Genomic DNA, 21,169 nt, shown 5'->3' with positions numbered 1-21,169 from the left:
GCTCACCTTCTCCCTTCACTTCCCCATCTTTCTCCTCCCCGACTTCCTTCTCATCCTCCTTCAATCAGTTGTTGTCTATCATCCAGTAGTTCTATCTTCCTGCACGCAAGTTCTTTTTGTTCTGATTGATCTTCCTCTTAAGAAAGTTCCTCTTTTTTATTTGTTGGTTACTCTGCACTCAGATCCAGCAGCCTAAGTTCAGCGGTTCCCTAAGCAGGGGAAGGTGACAGTTTCTATCTCCTAGGTCAGTGGTGCAGAAGCAAGCAGGCTGCAAGCCCCCTGAAGAGGCACCTGGAGGAAGCCTTGTGGCCCCCTGGACTCCATGCATCCCCCAGGTCAAGCTCAGGAAAGACACAGTCTACCTGTTCAGCTCCCGTCAGGCTCTCAGAGGAAGAACCCCACACTTACAGGAGACCACACTTGACCTCCCTTCTGGGGTCCAGATGCGTTTCTGAGCCAAGCTTTTCCAGAATCCATTATTTTGTGGTAAGCAGGAGAGTGATTATCTTCTGTCATACATTCTGCCTGCCGGTGAAAATTCCCTCCACCAAGATTTGCAAGCCCAAGGCTCTCTTTCCTGTGGACTAGAGCAGCCTTTTTCCCTCAGGAGAAGGATGAAGGAATGAAGTTGGGTACAGGCTTCCATCAATCCCTAAATAATCCTTTTGTGTTGCAGGAAATAACCAGAGAATGCAAAATGTAATTTCTGTGATGGTTGTGTTTGTGGTGACCAAAAAATTGACACTGCCAGAGCAGAAAATTATGACCACCAGAGCAAGATCACATTTTAAAAATTTTATCATGAAACAGTATCTGTGTTTTAGTACTTTCTTGTCCTGAAATTTTTATACACATGTTTTTGTCCTCTAGCATATTATTAATTATAAAAAGATAATTTAGCAGGTTGCTGCTGAAATACAGGAATCTTAAGTGTTACTTTAGCCATGATTGAATAATTAAGTTGAAGCTTTTATACTCACAGTATTAGAGTTTATTGAACTTCTCTTAAAGCCCTATAATGAGTGAACTGTCTTTGAACTCAGATATCAATAAAATATTTTTCAGTTTAAAAACATGTTGAGTAGCTGGAAAGTGGAGAATTTCTCAATGAGATTTAGTTTATGCTGTATGCAAGCAGAATGACAGATCTTTATATACTAACAACTTCAAAAGTTACAGTGGAAAATTAAATTATAGCAGAAATTTATAAATTTAGATGAGTACAGGAGGGTGTAGGGAAAGGGAAGAGCAATTGGATTTAGTAAATAATTTGATCTTTAAATTCTTTTTAAATAACTCTAAAATACAGCATCTTGGCTCCTTAAAAATAATTTCTAGGTAGAAACTGTTGAGTGGAACCCTGTATCTTGTTTAAAAATTTTTTTTCTTAATTTTAATTTGTAAAATTAAGTTTGAACACGAGTTTGAGCAAATTCTGGTAGATAGTGAAGGACAGGGAAGCCTGGAGGGCTACAGTCTATGGGGTCGCAAAGAGTCAGACACAACTTAGCATCAGAACAACAACAATTTGTAAACAGTAGAATCTATTTCTGAAGAATTAATAGATTAAAATCCTAAGTTTTATTGACAACAGTATAACATTCTATAAAAATCTTAGTCAGCTCATAAGTTCAATTTATAAACACATTTAAGCAGAATGACAGATCTTTATATACTGTATACACAAAATTTTAGATTGTGGCTGTTGTCAACGAGACAGCCTTTAATTGCTGCAAAACCCAATTACATCTTGTAATCACTGCAGAATCTCTCTAAAGGAACCAGAGAGAACCCAAAATAATGGGGCCAAGCACAGTTCTCCAGACATCTGAAAACTTGCTCGGCTGTCTATACCTTTAAGTAAACTAACATCGGAATATGCAAGGGTCGTCCTTTTGCAGTATTTCACGGTGAGAGATTTATGGGGACAGAGTTTAGATCTCCAGGTGCTATGGCCAGAAAAAAGTACCCATTTCTTTACTTCGTGCCTCTTGTCAGTCATGAGAAATCCACCGATACACTGCCATCTAGATAGTTTGCTAACATATTTGCTAACATATGTAGATGTTAATCCATTTGCTAACATATGTAGATGAAGTAAAAATGTCTAGAAAGAAATTGTATCATCACATATTTCCTCATATTATGATAAAATACCAGTACCTATATACATAATTCAGGTAGTGTGAGGTTTCACTAGAGGAGATGTTTCTGTGTTTTTTCACTCCCCAGTCATCTGTGATTGATTGATTAGCTGATTGATCTGGCAGTGGCAGAACCACTCCTGATTCTCTAGTTTTTAGGACCCAGGCAAAGTGTGCTAAATGCTAATTTGGTAGAGTCACTCTCGTCTCTTCCCTCTTCCTGGTTTTAGCAAGAACAGAAAATAGAGAGACTGCATTTATATCAAGTGCTCTCTGAGCACCTTTTATATGCTTCACTCCAACCTTGTTACCCCTTTGGATGAGAGAAGAATAAAGCATGGTCCATATTCTCAAGGGACTGGCAGCCTAGTGAAGGGGACTAGAAAGATAGAGCCTGGTCATCTGTACTTTTGATAAACTCTAGAGATGAATGTGGTTCATGCCAGAACAATAATCATGTCTTCAGGATGAGTTTATAAGCCTCACAAGCTTTCACCTTACCAGTAATCTCTGGTGTGGGCCACTGGTTTTGAGATAATTTATTTGGTTAGATGATCAAGAGTCCCTTCATTCCCTTCCCATAGAGCAAAAGAAACACTTTCAGCTTTAAAATAGCGTCATATTATCTGTTTGTCTTGTACATTTCTAATTCCTCAGTGTACATAGCGAACAATTTGAGGGTTTTTACCAAGACAAGAATGCTTGGAGTACTGATTTCTATTGGTTTCATTCATTTGGTTCTTAAGAGACAAAGGAGCTCTCACACTAGGCTGAGTGAGAAACTCAATCAGTAAGGAGTTTATTCTTACAACCTCATGATTATCTTTAAAACCCTAAAGTATACCATGACTTCAATAGCTTGGGCAATGTGTTCTGAGAAAAATTACTATACATTCTTTCCCTTAACTGATTATCTAAATACTGCAAAAGAGTATTTGGCAAATACTACAAATCCCATTTTTTTGTTCATAGCTATAGATGGGCGCTGTTGTAAATACTGAAGTACTAAGCACTGTTTTACCTTAGCATGAGGGCCTAGATCAGTGGTTCTCAACTCTGGTTTCATCCAAAATCTAGGCCCATGCCACATTTTAAAATTAGTAGCTGAGCAGGTAGAGGATCAAGACACCATTATTTGATTCTAATGTGCCAGGTAGACACCCACAGCCTTAGGCCACCTGAATATGATCCTATTTTGAGAGTGCCATTGACTATAATCAAAGTATAGAGTAGGGTGATGCTATAGACTTTGTTGGCCTTCTCTAGGAAAGCTTTTCAATGGCCTAGTCTCTTATAGCAGGGGCCCTCAAGCTCTGGGGAGCCAATGCCTTATGATCTGAGGTGGAGCTGGTATAATAATAATAGAAATAAATTGCACAGTAAATGTAATGTGCTTGAATGATCCTGAAACCAACTCCTCCCACTCTTGGTTCATGGAAAAAATGTCTTCCACGAAACTGGTCCCTGGTGCCAAAAAGATCGGGGACTGCCGTCTTAAACAGCATTCCTTTCTTCAGAAGACATTGTCTTCTTGAATCTGTAGGCTGAGAAGGATAGTCCTCCATGTCCTGAGATGTGGTGAGCATAGAAACTGATGTGCAGGTGCTACAAAGCAGGAACTCCCAAGCACTGCTGACCAGCTGGGTCAGCAGAGCCTTCTGCCTGCATTTTGTGGCTTTGGTTTTAGTGTGGAAGGAATGGCCTCCCACTCTCTAGGGCCTTTCCTTTGGTCAAAATAACATGCTCCCCAATGTTCATCACAGCACTGTTTATAATAGCCAGGACATGGAAGCAACCTAGATGTCCATCAGCAGACGAATGGATAAGGAAGCTGTGGTACATATACACCATGGAATATTACTCAGCCATTAAAAAGAATTCATTTGAATCAGTTCTAATGAGATGGATGAAACTGGAGCCCATTATACAGAGTGAAGTAAGCCAGAAAGATAAAGAACATTACAGTATACTAACACATATATATGGAATTTAGAAAGATGGTAATGATAACCCTATATGCAAAACAGAAAAAGAGACACAGATGTACAGAACAGACTTTTGGACTCTGTGGGAGAAGGCGAGGGTGGGATGTTTCGAGAGAACAGCATCGAAACATGTATATTATCTATGGTGAAACAGATCACCAGCCCAGGTTGGATGCATGAGACAAGTGCTTGGGCCTGGTGCACTGGGAAGACCCAGAGGGATCGGGTAGAGAGGGAGGTGGGAGGGGGGATCGGGATGGGGAATACATGTAACTCCATGGCTGATTCATGTCAATGTATGACAAAACCCACTACAATATTGTAAAGTAATTAGCCTCCAACTATTAAAAAATAAATGAAAAAAAAAAACAACAATCAAAATGGTATCATTGAGCAACTTTTATTATGGATTTAATTATGTCTTGCAAAAAATATTCTGGAATCCTACTCCCAGTACCTTAGAAAGTGACCTTATTTGGAGACAAAGTCTTTAGAGAGGCAATCAAATTAAAATGAGGTTCATAGGATGGACCCTAATCCAATATAATTGGTGTCCTTATAAAAAGGAAAAAAAAATATTGGACATAGAAATGACACTGTGTGGAGACTGGAGTTATGTAGCTACAAGTCAAGGCTCTACCAGAGCTAGAAAGGCTTGGAACAGATTCTTCCCAAACACCTTGATCCAGGACTTCGAGCCTCCAGAACTAAAAGACTATCTGCTACTTAAGCCATGCAGTCTGTGGTTCTTTGTTAAGGAAGCTCAATGGGCTTCCCAAGAGGCTCAGTAGTAAAGAATCTGCCTGCCAATATAGGAGATGCAGGTTTGATTCCCGGGTTGGGAAGATCTCCTGGAGGAAGAAATAGCAACCCATTCCAGTTTTCTTGTCTGAAACATCCCTTGGACAGAGGAGGCTGGCAGGCTACAGTCCATGGTGTTGCAAAGAGTTGGACATGACTTAGCCACTAAACAACAACAATAGTTAACTAACCCAACTTTCCATACTAGAGAATTTATAAATAACTTTTTGCCTTCTTGTATCTGTACAATGTTTAATAGTTTACAAAGGACACAACATACATTTTCATATTGTGCTTCTCAGAAAATGGCATTTGAGATTGACCTTGAAGAATGAAGGAGAGGCTAATAGGCAGAGATCAGGGTGGGGATGAAGCCAAGGAAACAATAGAAGCAAAGATATGCAGGTAAATGGTGTAGAATGTACCCCAGGAACAGAACAAGAAAGTCTGTATGGGGCATCTCTCTCATTACAGGGGGCCATGAGAGAAGATGCTGAAGAGTTAGGTTACTGTCACATTGACAAGGGTCTCAGACACCAGTCAGAGGGTTTTCTGCACAGACTGGCACTTATCAGGCCACAGAGAGATGTTATACATGAAAAATGTGTTTGAAGAGGTACCTCTCATAGCATGTAATGGGGTGGGTTTGTTTGGGGAAAGACTGGAAGCAGAGATTTAGTTAAGAAGCAATGGCACTAGCCCAGGCAAGTGATGGTGGGGGCAGGGGGCGGTGATGACAGTGGGGATGGAGAGGATGAGGTAGATTTAAGAGGCATTGCCACAAAGGAAGAGAAAGAGTTAGGGACTTCCGGCGCATGGCAGACTGATGTGGAAACGTTTCTAGGCATGGGGGATCTTTTTTTTTTTCTTTTTTTCACCTGTTAAATCACACTTCCATGTGCCTGGGCATAAAACTGGCCTGCAGAGGCTCTGCAGTTAGAAATACAGTCAGAATCCTGACCCAGGATCTAAGAGAGAAATCCCCAAATGGTACCTATAACTCGGAGCATTCAGGATTTGTGACAAGGGGTGTGACCCTGTGCAACACTAGTCAGGCAGCTGCACTTAACACATCTGTAGCCCGGAGCATGTAAGCCCATGAGTGAGAGCATCTAGAATCGTTCACTTCTACTCAAAGTCTGCTACCCTGACCAAGGACAATATAATTTAGTCAGGAGTCACCTGCTATCTACCTGAAGTATAACCTGAATTATTCCTCTTCTGCACAAAATAGCCATTTATTAGCTTTCACACTTCAACCATCTTTTTACCACCTTCTCCTCCAGCCAAAATAAACCCCCAGCAAGGTAAGGCAACCCCCACTCCTTGGAAGGACACAAAAGTCTGAGGTCTCCCAGAAGACCAGGCTTTGCCCATCTGCAGTGCATGACGGCTGCCTAATTTGCTCCGGTCGCTCAGCGCTCACAGGTGAGATGTGACACCGCCAACAGGATGGATTAGAGTGCTCAGCATCAGGCCACTCTTTCCCTTGAAATTCTTTGTGAGCATGGGCGAGTCTGGAGCCACAGCATCAGTGTGATCCTCCGCCCCGGGCTCCACGGGCTGGGCCAGCTCTGTGGCTGTCGGGCTCCCTCCTCCAGGCGTTAGACATCACTCGAGAGGCTTCTTAGTCCTGTCCTGAGGACATAGTAGCCTTTTGCCTGTTGATGGGAAAGTGCAAGAGCAGACAAACCTGAATTAGGGGATGCTGGGGGCTACGAGCTGCTGTTGTGTGTGCTTACCCTCACTGCGGGGAGGGCAGCAGCTCCCTAAAGGTACCCTCGGGGGCCATCTGGAATCCTGGCTGCTAGCAGAGCAAAATCCTGCATCTGATTAGTAACTTCCTAGCAAGTACTGTAAGAGCAGGACCTTAGCCTGTTCCTGCTGCCACTTTCATAATCTAAAACACGCGAAGCTGAATCACTGTTTAATAAAGGCTCTCCACCTAAAGGATTGAGAATTTGAAGATCATGAAGAAGAGGACATCCAGCCTCTATTGTTTCTCAGGGTCCCAATGTAAGACAGTCCATCCCAGAGTAGCATGCAAAAGATGACTACAAATGTGGAAGTAGTGAGCCAGGCATGTATTTCCTCATATAGCAAACAACAGATTCTATCTCTGATGATCTTGGGAGTTGTGAAATTCACCATACACTACTGCTTTGTGGATGGAGAGGCAGAGGGAACTATTTTGAGAGGGAGGGAGAGAGAGCCAGACAGAGAAAATTAGATTTGCAGAGGGAAATAAGGGGGTTCAGATAGAGAAAGATTCTTTCTGGCTTTGCTGGTTTCAGTTCCAGAAATTTACGAGTCTTTATTTCATCACTGCCCTACATTCCAAAAGATGATCTTCTATCCTTACAGTGTATGTGCTTAGTTGCTCAGTTGTGTCTGACTGTTTGTGACCCCGTGAACTATATATAGCCCGCCAGCTCCCTACGGGATTATCTAGGCAGGAATACTGGAGTGACTTACCATTTCCTTCTCCAGGGGGTCTTCCCAACCCAGGGATCGAACACAGATCTCCTGCTTTGCAGGCGGATTCTTTACCATCTGAGCCACCAGGGAAACCCCATCCTTATAGAAACCCCCCCTTTTTTGTTTCAGCTAGTTTAAATAGGTTTCAGTTGTTAACAGTCCAAGGGTCTTAACAAGGTATGGATGTTTCTTGTGATAGACCAAGGTAATTTTGATTAAAATGTAACAGTCTTTTGCCAATTCTCAGAATAAATGTAAGTAAATGAATAATCTCCTTGATTTTCTCTCATAAATTATTTCTCAAGCCACTGCCACTTGTGATGCCTTGCCTGATTGTGAACACTGGCAGATGACCAAATGACATGCTAAGTGCTAATAGGAAAACAGAGAAATAGTCCCTTGGGTCTAGCGCACAACTTATTTTGCTAGAGAGATGGTAATAATCATTTTTCATTGTGTATTCCTACAAATGTATATTTATATGTACGTATAAAATGTATATCTATAACATAATCTTATATTCTGCTAGTAATCCTTGTTTATATGTTAGAATCTTAGTTTATATGTTAGAATTAGAACAACAGGGGTTTTGACACCTGAGCAGTGTGGGAATCACTGCCTTAGCTTAACTGAAATCTCCCGTTGTCTTCATTCTCACCGCTTCCAGGCGCTGTGGGGCCCCCATCTGTCCCTCCCACCACTGCTTCATCCCGGGCAGCCCAGTTCTAAGCTTCGCACGGTGACAGCATCCTCATCGCTCACCCCGTCTCTTCATGTACGCAGGGCGTCTCTTGTGTGTCCAGCTCAGAGGGCCAGAGTCTCCACGCGTGACCAGTCGGGAGAGGTGTTCCTCCCAGTGGCCCTGGGGCTGGAGGGCAGACGGTGAGCACCGTAGTAGAGGTTTCTTAGAAGTCTGCTCAACTCTGGGTCAGTCCTGTGGAGGACACGTGCTCACTGGAAGGCTTCTTTGTCTGGTTTAGAGACAATATATTTTTAAGTTAGACCTGTGGAGGAGAATAGGGGTGTCTTAGGAAATACAGTAAAACTTTTCAAAGCAATTAAACCTAGGGCTTCTTTGTTAGATACTTTTGATAAAATGTTTATTGAACATCCTATACATGGTGGTCCGATAATAAAAGATCATTTTCATGTTTGTGGAATTTAAGACTAAGTTGTTTTTTTTTTCTCTTGCTATTCATATATTTTAATGAAGAGTTAAATGCTAATTATTGAATCTCCCTTTTCATGAAGATCTCTGTTACTCATGTAGATAACTGGCAAGTTCAATATTAATGAAGCTTAGTTTTCCATAGATAAGGAAATCTGGCAATTATAACTCTATTTGCTAAAATTTCAAAGGAGCCAGTTTTCCCTTGGGAAAGTCATTTATTTATTCATTCTAATTTGGCATTTAAAATGCTGTTGTTTATTGAATCTTCCTCAGAGTCCTTGTGGCTTAGAAAATCATACTGCTCCAAATGGAGTCCTTCTTTTTTGTTCAGTCTTTTTAGGTAACAAAATCGTTGCCTATAAAACTATTTATCCATGCCCCCCCCCCCCATCAAGTCCTTCACTCCTTACTTGTATTTGAGAAGTTAATCTCTTGATAGCTAGTGTGTTAGACAAACATGAAACATTTTTATAATATCTTCCTACTAAATGTTCATTTCTAGCCAAAAATTTCTAGTGTGTGTTAGTTTGCTTTGCAATTTTGTTGCCTCCTACCCCCTCAACTTCCTACTCTTACTTCCAGCTCTTCTAGGCCTTTCTCCTGGTGAAACTATTCACCCTAGTGGCTCCTCCATGTCTAAGAGTTCTTAGTAGTGATGGGTTATCCCTTATCCTCCCATCACTACTAAGAACTCCTCTTCTTAAAAAGGTACTATGTTCAATATGTTCACAACACTGTCTTTTTCTTAAAGGCCTCCCTGACCCTGCCTCATTTACCTTATATTTTCTTTCAGCCTCACTTGAAGTCTTATCTTCCTGTGAAGTCTTTTCTAACCACCAGAGCTCTTCGTGAATACCACTTTCACAGGGCTGTATTTATTGCTGCTCTCACTCATTTGGCATATTGTAAAATATATTTTGCCAGATTATTTGCGTTTTTAGGTATCTGCCCCATTTCTCCAGTTAGATTCTAATGCTCTTGCAAGCAAGAAACATCCATATGGCTTTTTGTGTCCAGCCTCAGAACATAAATAGGTCAGGACCTGTGACACAGTGGGTATTCAGTATGTGTACAGAGTGGTCGATGCTGCTGTTCTGACGGAAAACTGTGATCAGAAGAATTTTTGGAACAATTAGCTTTTCAAGGATATAGAAATAGTCATTATACATCTCTCATTAAGATTTTAACACATAAATAGCCATATGAAAATGACAAATTTAAGTCAGTTTGGGGGGCTCATGTTAATCACATGAACTCAATCTAATTAAAACTATACTGAAAGTTGACTCTAGGAGAAATCTGAACTATTAATACTTTATTTTAGTGTACCATACAAGTAACATAAAGTGGAAAGAGAAAGGACTTTAAAATATAAATATATTAAAGGTTTTGCAAGGAATGTAGACATCAAGGATGACAGATGAAAACTATTAAAAAAGAACCAAATGGAAATTCTTTAAGAAATTCAATATACAAAATAAAAAAAAATTGAGTATGCTAATAGAAGTTTGGATACTGCATAACAAAGAATTTTAGACTTCAAGACAGGTCAATAGAAATTATTTGAACTGAAACGAGAGACTAACAAGGTTTAAAAACTGAATGAATATCAGTAACCTGTGAGAAAATATCAAGCAGTTTAATACACATATAATTGGAGTCCTGAATGATAAGGAAAGTGGAACAGAAATATATTTGAATAAATACTTACTTGCTGAAAATTTTCCAAATAGCAAGATTCCATACACTGAGTGACTTAAACCACAGAAATGTGTTCCTCATGATTCTGGCATCTGGGAAGTCCAAGATTAAGGTGACAACCAATTCAGTTTCTGATGAGAGTTTTCCTCCTGGCTTGTAGACAGCTGCCTCCTCGTGGCCTTTTCTTGGTGTGTGTACTCAGAGAGTGATCTCTCTTCCTTCCTCTTCTTATAAGGACACCAATCCTATTGGATTAGAACCCTACCCTCAGAACCTCATCTATCCGGGTGGCTCAGTGGTAAACAATCCTCTTGCCTAGCAGGAGATTTAGGTTCGATCCCTGGGCTGGGAAAATCCCCTGGAGAAGGAAATGGCAACCCACTCCAGTATTCTTGCCTGGGAAATCCCATGGACAGAGGAGCCTAGGCTGCTATAGCTCATGGGGTTGCAAAGAGTTGGATATGAAGGAGCAACTAAACAATAACCACAAAACTTAATTACCTCCCAAAAGCCTCATCTCCAAATACAATCACTTTGGGTGTTAGAGATTCACCAAATGAATTTGAGGGCACACAGTTTAGTCCCTAGCAGGTATGTTCATCCAATGGAATACCACTGAAAATAAAAAAGAAAAAATTACTGACTTTCATAGACATTAGGAGTGGAAGAAGCCAGATACTTAATAGTACAGACTCTTGATTCCATTTAGATAGTGACAGAAATCAAAGAGTGGTGTGACTGATGGTGGAGGGTGGGAAGGGCAGTTAATTGGTAAGGGGGCACTAGGGAAGCTTCTGGGGGTGATGGCCCTGCTATGGCTTGATGGGGGTGAAGTTACATTGTGGTATATGTTTGTTAAAACATTTTACACTTAAACGATCTGTGCATTTCACTGCAGGTAAGTTATAGCTTAACAAACTAAAGGCAACTCAAACCAAATAACTTTGTTAAATTTATCTTAACAAAGAACGGCAGTCTTCTCTGGTAGTTCTGATGAGCTCCTAGATGTGTGTGTGTGTGTGTTAGTCACTGAGTCCTGTCTGACTCTTTGCAACCCCGTGGACTGTAGCCCACCAGGCTCCTCTGTCCATAGAATTCTCCAAGCAAGAATACTGAAGTGGGTAGCCACTCTCTTCTCCAGGGGATCTTCCTGATCCAGAGATAGAACCTGGGTCTGCAGCATTGTAGGCAGATTCTATACCATCTGAGCCACTAGGGAAAGCCCACTCCTAGATTAGCAAACACTCTTCTATAGAGATTTAAAAAATTTAAACTTTCTTACAAATGACGTCAAAGTTAGGGGATGTCAGATCAGCAAGTATTTATTGTGTGCCTCCAATAACAGACTCTCCCATTCACAGACCCAGATGAGAGGAAGGTTACGTTACTAACCAATTAATTATGGGATGGGGACCATATTTCTGGCTTCCAAATTCAGACTGTTTGGTGTTAAAGAAAAAAAATAGTATAGCACCGCAAGTCAGTGTAAAGGGGTCCAAGTTGCTGGAGCCTGCTGTCTCCCAGAAGGTCATCCTGAACCTACGTGCGAGTTGTGAGGAGCAATTAGGAACAGGCAGGTTTTCTGTGATGCTGAAAAAGGCTCGCGCTGACCACACAGAGGCAGGGAATTTGATCTCAGCGGGAAGAGTCTCCAGTACCCCTCTCAATCCTGTAACTCTAGCTGAGTATTTCTCTCAGACTTTCAAGTCTCTCCTTCCTTCCAGGGATGGGCTTTTCAAGCTTAACCTCGGAGGCGCCAGGTCTACCCCTTTAGTATTTTCCTCTGTCAGGCATTTTCAATGGCTCTTTTGCTAGGCATCTTTGAATTCTCTGGGAGCAGGAGACCCCCGGCTCACACATCTAGCACAAGGGTGGGGGCTGAATGTTTGTGTAATCACTGTAGGTATTTAACCGCAGAGACGCAGCCAGCCTCCTTTCCAATAGCGGCAGCTAGCAGAGTTATGCAAGCACTCTGACGCAGCTTCACGAACTGCAGAATTAAATCTGCAACCACATAAGAAAGAAGCTGATTTCTCATGGCCCTTTTGTAACTTCAGAAAGGTTTTGGGAAGTCTCTAAATTGAATTTAACTGTTGAGCACAGGCTGAACTTAAAACCCTCATCTGTTTTAAGTCACGCGCTTTCCCCCATACACTGTGCCTCATGCAGGGTCTGACTCCTCAGCATTGGCTGAGGACACATGCTCTATGGGAAAGGCCAAGGAACCCAAGGGGCTGAGATTACTTTACTGCCTACATCACCACATTCCTTTTGTTCGAATTCACTCAGATGAAAACCACTGAGTGCTTGTAGAATGTCCTGTACGGAGGGAGCGGTGGGGTCCCCTCAGGCCACAAAGGTGGGCGGAAAAGAGCGCACCCCACAAGGAATGTTGGTATTATTATTCAGGAAGAAAAAACGGAAGTTGAGACAGGAAAGAGAGATTTCCCAACAACAATATTCCAAAAATATCCTACTTCAAAATGAGGGTATAATTGGCATCCACCATGAAGCCAGACCCCATGGTGAAAAAGTGAAAGTTAGTCACTCAGTTGTGTCTGACTGTTTCTGATCTCATGGACTGACTGTAGCCCGCCAGGCTCCTCTGTCCATGGGATTTTCCATGCAAGGATACTGGACTAGGTTGCCACTTCCTTCTCCAGGGGATCTTCCTGACCCAGGGATTGAACCTGGATCTCTATTTATTATTATTTTTAAAATCTGTGTCCTGGAATCATTCGCTGTGACAGTTACCTCACTGGTTCTCACTGAACCTTCCTGAGCACAAGGGAGTGTATTTTTCCACTGGGATAACTGTTGTAACAAGCTGCAGATATTTGAGGGGGTGTATGGGATGAGGAGAGTTCATATTTCTTGCTCTTATCATGGTCCAGTGAGGGTAAGGAGGCAAAGGGGTGGGGGATACAGGAGGATTAGAGGCTGGGTCTGACAGTGCCCGATGTGGCTTCTGCCCACCTTCTATTGGCAGGATCTTAGTCATAGGGCTTCAGAACTTCGGAGGAGACTGGAAAAGGTGGCCTAGTTTTATCTATGATTTTAAAATATATTTTATTCATTCATTTGTTTCTGGCTGCACTGGGTCTGTGTTGCTGTGTGTGGGTTTTCATTAGTTGCTTCTGTTGTTGCAGAGCACAGGCCCGGTAGCTGTGGCACATGGGCTTAGATGCCTCTTGGCATATGCAGTCTTCCCAGACCCGGGATCAAACTCACATCCCCTGCATTGGCAGGCGGATTCTTAACTTCTGAACCACGAGGGAAGTGCTGAGGTATGGTTTTATAAGTTCTAGAAGAAAAATGAAGGGGCTTTCATGAACGCATAGCATTGTCTCCGTCACATTATGTAACTCTAGGTAACAATAATATAAATTCTGTACTTACAAAGGTATTTAGATATCTACTTACAAGTGAGAAAAAGAGTATATCCCAATCTAATTTTCCCAGGTAGTGTTGGTGTGGCTTCTAGGTTTATTAGCAACAGTAAACCCAAAATCTCCTACTTCCAAACAAGGGTGTAATTGTCATCTGCCTTGAAGCCAAAACCTATAGTAATTTATCTTTTTCATTTGTGTCTTGGCATGCACTGGCCCTGTCTAACTGCAGGCAGTAACCTTGTCACTCTTGTACTATCTTCAGGATCAGTTCAGTTCAGTTCAGTCGCTCAGTCGTGACCGACTCTTTGTGACCCCATGAATTGCAGCACGCCAGGCCTCCCTGTCCATCACCAGCTCCCGGAGTTTACCCAAACCCATGTCCATCGAGTCGGTGATGCCATCAAGCCATCTCATCCTCTGTCGTCCCCTTCTCCTCCTGCCCCCAATCCCTCCCAGCATCAGGGTCTTTTCCGATGAGTCAGCTCTTCACATCAGGTGGCCAAAGTATTGGAGTTTCAGCTTCAGCATCAGTCCTTCCAATGAACACCCAGGACTGATCCCCTTTAGGATGGACTGGTTGGATCTCCTTGCAGTCCAAGGGACTCTCAAGAGTCTTCTCCAGCACCATAGTTCAAAAGCATCAATTTTTCGGCACTCAGCTTTCCTCACAGTCCAACTCTCCTTACATGACCACTGGAAAAACCATAGCCTTGATCAGATGGACCTTTGTTGGCAAAGTAATGTCTCTGCTTTTTAATATGCTGTCTAGGTTGGTCATAACTTTCCTTCCAAGGAGTAAGCATCTTTTAATTTCACGGCTGCAATCACCATCTGCAGTGATTTTGGAGCCCCCCAAAATAAAGTCTGACACTGTTTCCACTGTCTCCCCATCTATTTCCCATGAAGTGATGAGACCATTTTTCTGAATGTTGAGCTTTAAGCCAACTTTTTCACTCTCCTCTTTCACTGTCATCAAGAGGCTTTTTAGTTCATATTCACTTTCTGCCATAAGGGTGGTGTCATCTGCATATCTGAGGTTATTGATATTTCTCCTGGCAATCTTGATTCCAACTTGTGCTTCTTCCAGCCCAGCGTTTCTCATGATGTACTGTGCATATAAGTTAAATAAGCAGGGTGACAATATGTCAAGGCTTTGACATACTCCTTTCCCTATTTGGAACCAGTCTGTTGTTCCATGTCCAGTTCTAACTGTTGCTTCCTGACCTGCATACAGGTTTCTCAAGAGGCAGGTCAGGTGGTCTGGTATTCCCATCTCTTTCAGAATTTTCTTCAGGATCAGTGCCTATTTCAAAAAATTTTTAACCTTTTTTAAAGGTTTGTTTATTAAGTTTTGGCCACGTTGGATCTTTTTCGCTGCACACAGACTTTCTAGTTGTGGAGAGTGGAGGCGATGTTCTAGTTGTGGTGCACGGTCTTATGAAAGTGACTTCTCTTGTTGCGGAACATGGGCTCTAGAGCAAGCAGGCTCAGTAGTTGTGGTGAGTGGGCTTAGCTGTTCCGCAGCATGTGAGATCGTCCCAGCCCAGGGGTCAAACCTGTGTCCCCTGCATTGGCAGGTGGACTCCCAGCCACTGCACTGCCAAGGGAAGCCCAGTGCCTCTTCTTGAAGCCGCAGTTTCACAATTGCCATTGATTAGATCATAGTTGCACAGGACAGATTTTCTCTGCAGGACTAAAATCATACATATTTTGAAGGCTATGCAAAGCCTTTAGCGGATCAGGAGACGAAAGAAAGGACTCCATTATAGGACTTCTAAAGTGTTGCTTTTTTGTCCTATTTTCTAATTACTGTTAAGCAGCACTGTTAGTCAATATACCCCATTGTGATTAAAATAGAAGATAGTATCAGTCAGAAAATAATATCTTCAAATTTCTGTTTCGGTAGTTAGATGGTAGCAGTTCTAAAACCAAGTCAGAAGCACATGTTCAGAATAAGGCCTTTAACAGGTACAGGTGTTAGGAGGCAGGGAGGAGGGTAGGTACAGATCTGGAACTCTTCACAGAGAAGGAAGACATGGCCTGGAGTCCCTACTAGCCTGGGAGGAGCTTGAGGGTGCAGGTGTCCCTGGAAGAGATGGCAGTAGGGAGTAAAGTCCAGAAGCAGAGTTCTTAGATGCTACAGTATTTTAGGTGTCTTGGGGCAGGTACCACAGGCATTTTCAACTGAACTGACCTCTCTTGGTTTCAATGCAATGTCTGCATTAAGGACTAGTGAATTCCTAATACCTATCCCTTAAGTGAGTTCTCATGACTGATCAGGCATCTAAAATCTAAACACTGTTTTCAGCCAATCAAACCATCTTGAAGTTTCCTTGGAGGTTCTTTATCAAAGACCTGACATGGAGCTGGAGGATTAGAGTCGTTGCTCTGGTGATAAGTAGAAATCCGGGCCATCATCTCCTCCTACCAGAGCTGTCACTCCCAGGAAAGTCACAATTTCATTTCCTAATGAAATATAGCATTATGTTCCAAGAGCATTATTAGTGCTCACTGCTCTGTATGTTGTACTATGGCAATGATTGAATAACTGTGAGGGGTCCTGGCCTGCACATTCCCGTGTGGTTAATTGCAACAGCATGTGGCAGAAGTCTGTACTGAGCATGTAATCTGATGCCACTAACATGATGGTGTCAGGTGCATAAAATGCTCCAGATAGTTGGATTTTTTTTTCCTACTACAGTGGGAGTTTGGAAACTTGCCCAATAATTTTCGAGAGCAGGGGAAAATTCTCTTTCTGTGTTAAAGCCTTTCAGACTTCTTGCAAATAAAAGCTCTCTGCTATGGGCCTGTATGGGAGAGTGCTTCTCTGCAGCCATGCCTTGTGATTTGCACTTCTTGCAAGTAGGCAGAGGAGAAAGGTGGAAGGAAAGTTGCATAGAAGCCCTACATATGGGGGCGATGAGGACAGAAGTGTGATTGAGAGAGGAGAGTAAGTAGAAGAGAGGAAAAGAGAGCAGATCCCAGAAGCAGAGAGGAGAGAGTAGCAGAGAGAGATACTTTAAGACTAAGGGGATGCGTAGGTTTCATTCACTTGAAATAAAAGCAAGAAATGTAAAAATCACCCAGGAAATATGAGGTTTCAAGTCATAAAAGTTATTCCTTATCAAATGCCTTAGGTTATTTAGACAAAAAAAAAAAAATAGATATCTTTATTACCAGTGGGCAAGTCACATAATCTCTCTTAGTCTCAGTTTGCTTGTATGCAAAATGGGGGCACTAATAGTACCCACCTAATAGCATTGTGGTGAGATTTCTAATAGATGATGTGTGTAAAGCGCTTAGCACAGAACCTATCATAGAGAGAGAACACAGTATAGTTCAATGATAATGACGGTGATGGAAGAAACTGAAGGCGATGCCAAAAGCATCAAGCCAATGGATCTCATTCAAACCAGTGTAATACATTTAAATGGGGCAAGAGTTAATCAGACTTAAAAATTACTGGGTCACTTTCAGCCCCATGGAAGAGCTATACAGTAGCTATAATTTATGGGCAGATTTTCCACCTCCCTTTCATTCCCATCCCCTGGAGAAGGAAATGGCAACCCAGTCTAGTATTCTCGCCTGGAGAATCCCATAGATGGAGGAGTCTGGTAGGCTACAGTCCATGGGGTTGCAAAGAGTCGGACACGATTGAGCGACTTCACTTTCTTTCTTCACTTTCTTCCTTTCATTCCCAAACACATGGACCAAAGAGGAAGTAAAAACTAGAGAAATGTTAACATATGTTATTATGTGTTAATGTTAAAAGTGATATGTTATTAAATGGTAATAAACATATTTAACATATGTTATTAAATGTTAATAAATGTTAATGTATTTGGGCTATATGGTTAGAGTGTTGAAATATCAAAAAATCGTCTTCTATATAGAAGTATATTTAAACATCCAAGGCAGGTGAATGTCTAGTCTATTCCTAAGGATTTCTAAAGGGGTGACTTTTCTTAATAGTTGGACTTATGGTCTAATTATCTAGATGTTTGACTTAAACAGTATTTCAATCTGGTTGTGATCTCCCTGTACAATAGCTGGAGTTCTATAAAATAACCTGTGACCCACAGAGTTGGAAGATAGGAATAACAGCCACACTATAACCTAGTTGTGTTTGGCCAGACTTAGCACAGATTCCTAAGGTGAGCTGGAGGTCAGGTGTCATCTGCCTTCAATCAGGGATGTTTGTGGAGAAAATGAGAAGTGTGTCATGCCACAACGTGGTCCAGATGGCTGAAGAATCTCCAGGGAAGAGAAACATGAGGCAATAATGCAAAGCAGGTGTAGTTCAAGGTGACTTATTGGGCAACTCTGGGTTGGCCCCTTTTGACAGCAAAAGAGCCAGAGAAGAGTGGAAGTTTCACAGTGGAAGTTCAATCTGGACAGTCCCTTTGGGACTTGCTCGGGGGAACATGCTGTGAGTCATGGTAGAGCTGAATGTGAAGCCAGCGAGGATGGAGCCTTCTATTGCTTCCATCAGCATCTCCAGCACCTTCTTTTGCAGCCTTCCTCTCTTCTGTGCATCTCCACTAGACTCTCCCTAGCGTCCATATCCATCCCTTGGGTGGAGGAGAACAAATCTGAACTCCGGGCTATAGTTAGTCTGACTCAAAATGTTTGCAGACCAAAGATGTCTCTTCAGGTGTTATATGTCACCTGTCATATAACATGTGATTCCTGATAATCCATTCTAGGATAGTCCTCCTACAAACAAACAGTCAAACAAACAAAACAAGAGCACTTTTCCTGACTCATGTGTGATGCGTTTCAACGTGTGGGTCTTTTCTGTTTAGTTAGTTGAATCTCTCAATCTTTATGTTTTAGTTGTATAGTTTGTTTGGGATTCCTAAACTTATAACATGTACCTGGCTAAGGAAACAGAGATCACATCTTTTCTTTTTATGTCTCCATTGCCTTAAACAGTACTGACACCATAGGTGAATGGTAAATTCTTATTGTGCACATGAATGAATAAGGCATGGGAAAAAAATCATCCATCTTTTTGCTCGCAATGATTTTTATTTCAGATCCTAGACCTGGAATTTTAATTCACCAATATGCTTACATGCAGCTGCATGCAATACCCTCAGTTTTCCTGGTACCATCTGCTGGCTAAGCTGTCCCCTGAAGGCCAAAAGACACAGAACAAAAGCAGCATTGGGAAAAGGGGGAAGGAGGTGTGGAAAGTGGACAGGAAGAGGTGTTTAAGGGAAATGGTGTACATTAGCACATGTCACAGAGATTTATTTCTTTTTCTATGGGGATTTACTCCAGTGACCAAACTCTGCTTTCAGGATTTTTTTTTTTTTTTTTCCAAAAAGCGCTTGAGGTATTTATCATTTGCTGTAGGGACTGCTTTGTTGGCAAAACTTTCCTTTTTTTTTCAGATTTTTGATTCAGGTTTTAGACTTGACATATTGAGAGGAGCAATACTTTGACATGGTGGGGAGAGAGAGAAAGTTGAAAGCTTAGAGTGGAGGAGGGAATTGTCAAAATAATTTTTCGAGGTACCTTTTTCAAAACCATCATTTCTCCCACTCCTCACTCCTGGAGCAACCACATCAAGAGGATGAAAGGAGTGAAGGCCTCAGACCCACTGTGTGGTAGGGAAATGTGGGCGATGTGAGGTCGCGGCATAAATTTTAGGCCACATTTTGGAACCAGTGCCCAGACAACAGGTCCTGTGTGTTGCCAAGGGAGCATCCGCAGTGGTAAGGCTCAGGGCTGTCAACCAGCAAGAAAGCCCTTGTGTGAACTATATTCCTAGAAAACAATAAATCCTTGCTGATTCATTCCAGACCACCTCTCCCTGCCCAGTCAGAGATGTAAATTTTCCTCAAAAATGTTTTTGAAGATGGGGAGTGCTTGAAAGGGTTTAAAAGAAGGGAGGCTTTAAGAAAAAATTTTGTCAGGTATCTATTTATTTTACAAATAGCTATGCTATAAATGTGCTTTTATGGCACTCGGGTTTGAGTGCCCAGCTGCTTCAGTCTGTGTATCATACCTACTTTGAGTACCATACATAGAAATATAGGATCGTGCTTATCATTGTGTGCCCCGTCACATCTGAGTCTTTGCAGCTCCATGGACTGTAACCCGCCAGGCTCCTCTGTTCATGGGATTTTACAGACAAGAACACTGGAGTGATTGCCATACCCTCCTCCAGGGGTTCTTCCCGACCCAGGGACTGAACCCACGTCTCTTGCGTCTCCTGCATTAACAGACAGATTCTTTACCACTAGTGCCACCTGGGAAGCCCAGTAATTATCATGAAGGTTTAACTAAGAGAAAATCAAGGGACAGAAAGGAAGTCATTGGGAAATGACTTGGGAGAGTCATTTCCATTTTGTAACGTTAAAGTCAGTGAATTTAGCAAACAAGTATTTATAGTGATAAGAAGTAACAGAAATCTTAATCCTCTTCTCCAATAAAAAGTATACTCCTTTTGCTAGGGTACTGTTAGCTAGGTTGCAATGTCATTGGTTTTCCCAAGAAACATTTTTTTCTTTTTTTGCTTACAGATTAAGGCACAGTTGTTCCACTGTTAGGGACCCTGGGTCAGCAGCTCTGCCGTCTTCAGCACGTGCCTTCCAAGGACGCCCCAGACAGCAACACACGCCAGAGGATGGGAAAGGAGAAGTGTGTAAAGGCACATCTGCTTCTGACACAGAACGCTTCTGCTCATATTCCACTGATGAACGTGGCTACACCAAAAAGGGTGTAGGGCTGAGAGCATAGTCCCTGGCCTGGCCCCCACTCTTGGCCAAAACTCTCTCCCCTGCGAAGGGACGCTTGAACTCACTGGGAGACAGTTAGACAACTTTTCCATGAGAAGAATCAGGAATTGTGTTGAAAGGGAGGCATCGAGGAAGTCAAAGCTATGCAGCCAATTTAGAGTCTGGCTCTGCCACCCACCAGCGGAATGATTTAGTCTCTCTTGACCAACAGTTTCCTCACCTACAAAATCAAGATCATAATAGCAGCTCACAGGATTGCAGTGAGAATGAAATGCAACAAGAAATGTGAAGGTTTTTGTAAATAAGGAAAGGTTCCCTGTGCTCCTTGAAGCTGGGGCTGAGCAGAGTTGATTTTTTAAAATTGGATTTACTGTATGTTTTTGAAGGCTTACTATTCAAGTCACTGGCTAATTCAAGACTGAAGAAAACTAGGTGTTTCTTAAGCTTATATTTCTTAATTATTATTACGAGAAAAGGATAGTATACTTTTAAAAGTGTAATTTGGAAATTTGGGGTTGGGGGAATGGAAAGAAAGCCTGGATTCTAATTGTAACTCAGACCCAGGCCAACTGACCGCAGTCTGGTCACTTCATCTGTCTAGGTTCTCATTGCCTCAGAGGCAAAAAGAGAGCGGTTAGCTAAGTGGTTCTTTCCTGATCGTGAAAGAGATACTGTAAGGACGAGACTCATTGACATGACTCATCCACAGTATTGGATTACGATCATGTGGAGGTCACCGGAGAATGAA

The 21,169-nt window shown here is 42.1% G+C and overlaps 1 long non-coding RNA gene across 1 annotated transcript in view; it reads left to right on the top strand.

Moving 5' to 3' along the window:
* Positions 1-20,879, top strand: part of LOC133072046 (uncharacterized) — a 199,096-nt gene extending 178,217 nt beyond the window's left edge. Inside the window, exon 3 of the long non-coding RNA XR_009696613.1 lies at positions 20,206-20,879. This is a non-coding gene — a long non-coding RNA (uncharacterized LOC133072046). The remainder of the gene's footprint in view (positions 1-20,205) is intronic.
* The last annotated feature ends 290 nt before the right edge of the window (positions 20,880-21,169 follow it).

The sequence above is a fragment of the Dama dama genome, chromosome 18, assembly GCF_033118175.1.
Source record: "Dama dama isolate Ldn47 chromosome 18, ASM3311817v1, whole genome shotgun sequence".
NCBI lineage: Eukaryota > Metazoa > Chordata > Mammalia > Artiodactyla > Cervidae > Dama > Dama dama.
This window is presented reverse-complemented; position numbering and strand designations above follow the sequence as displayed.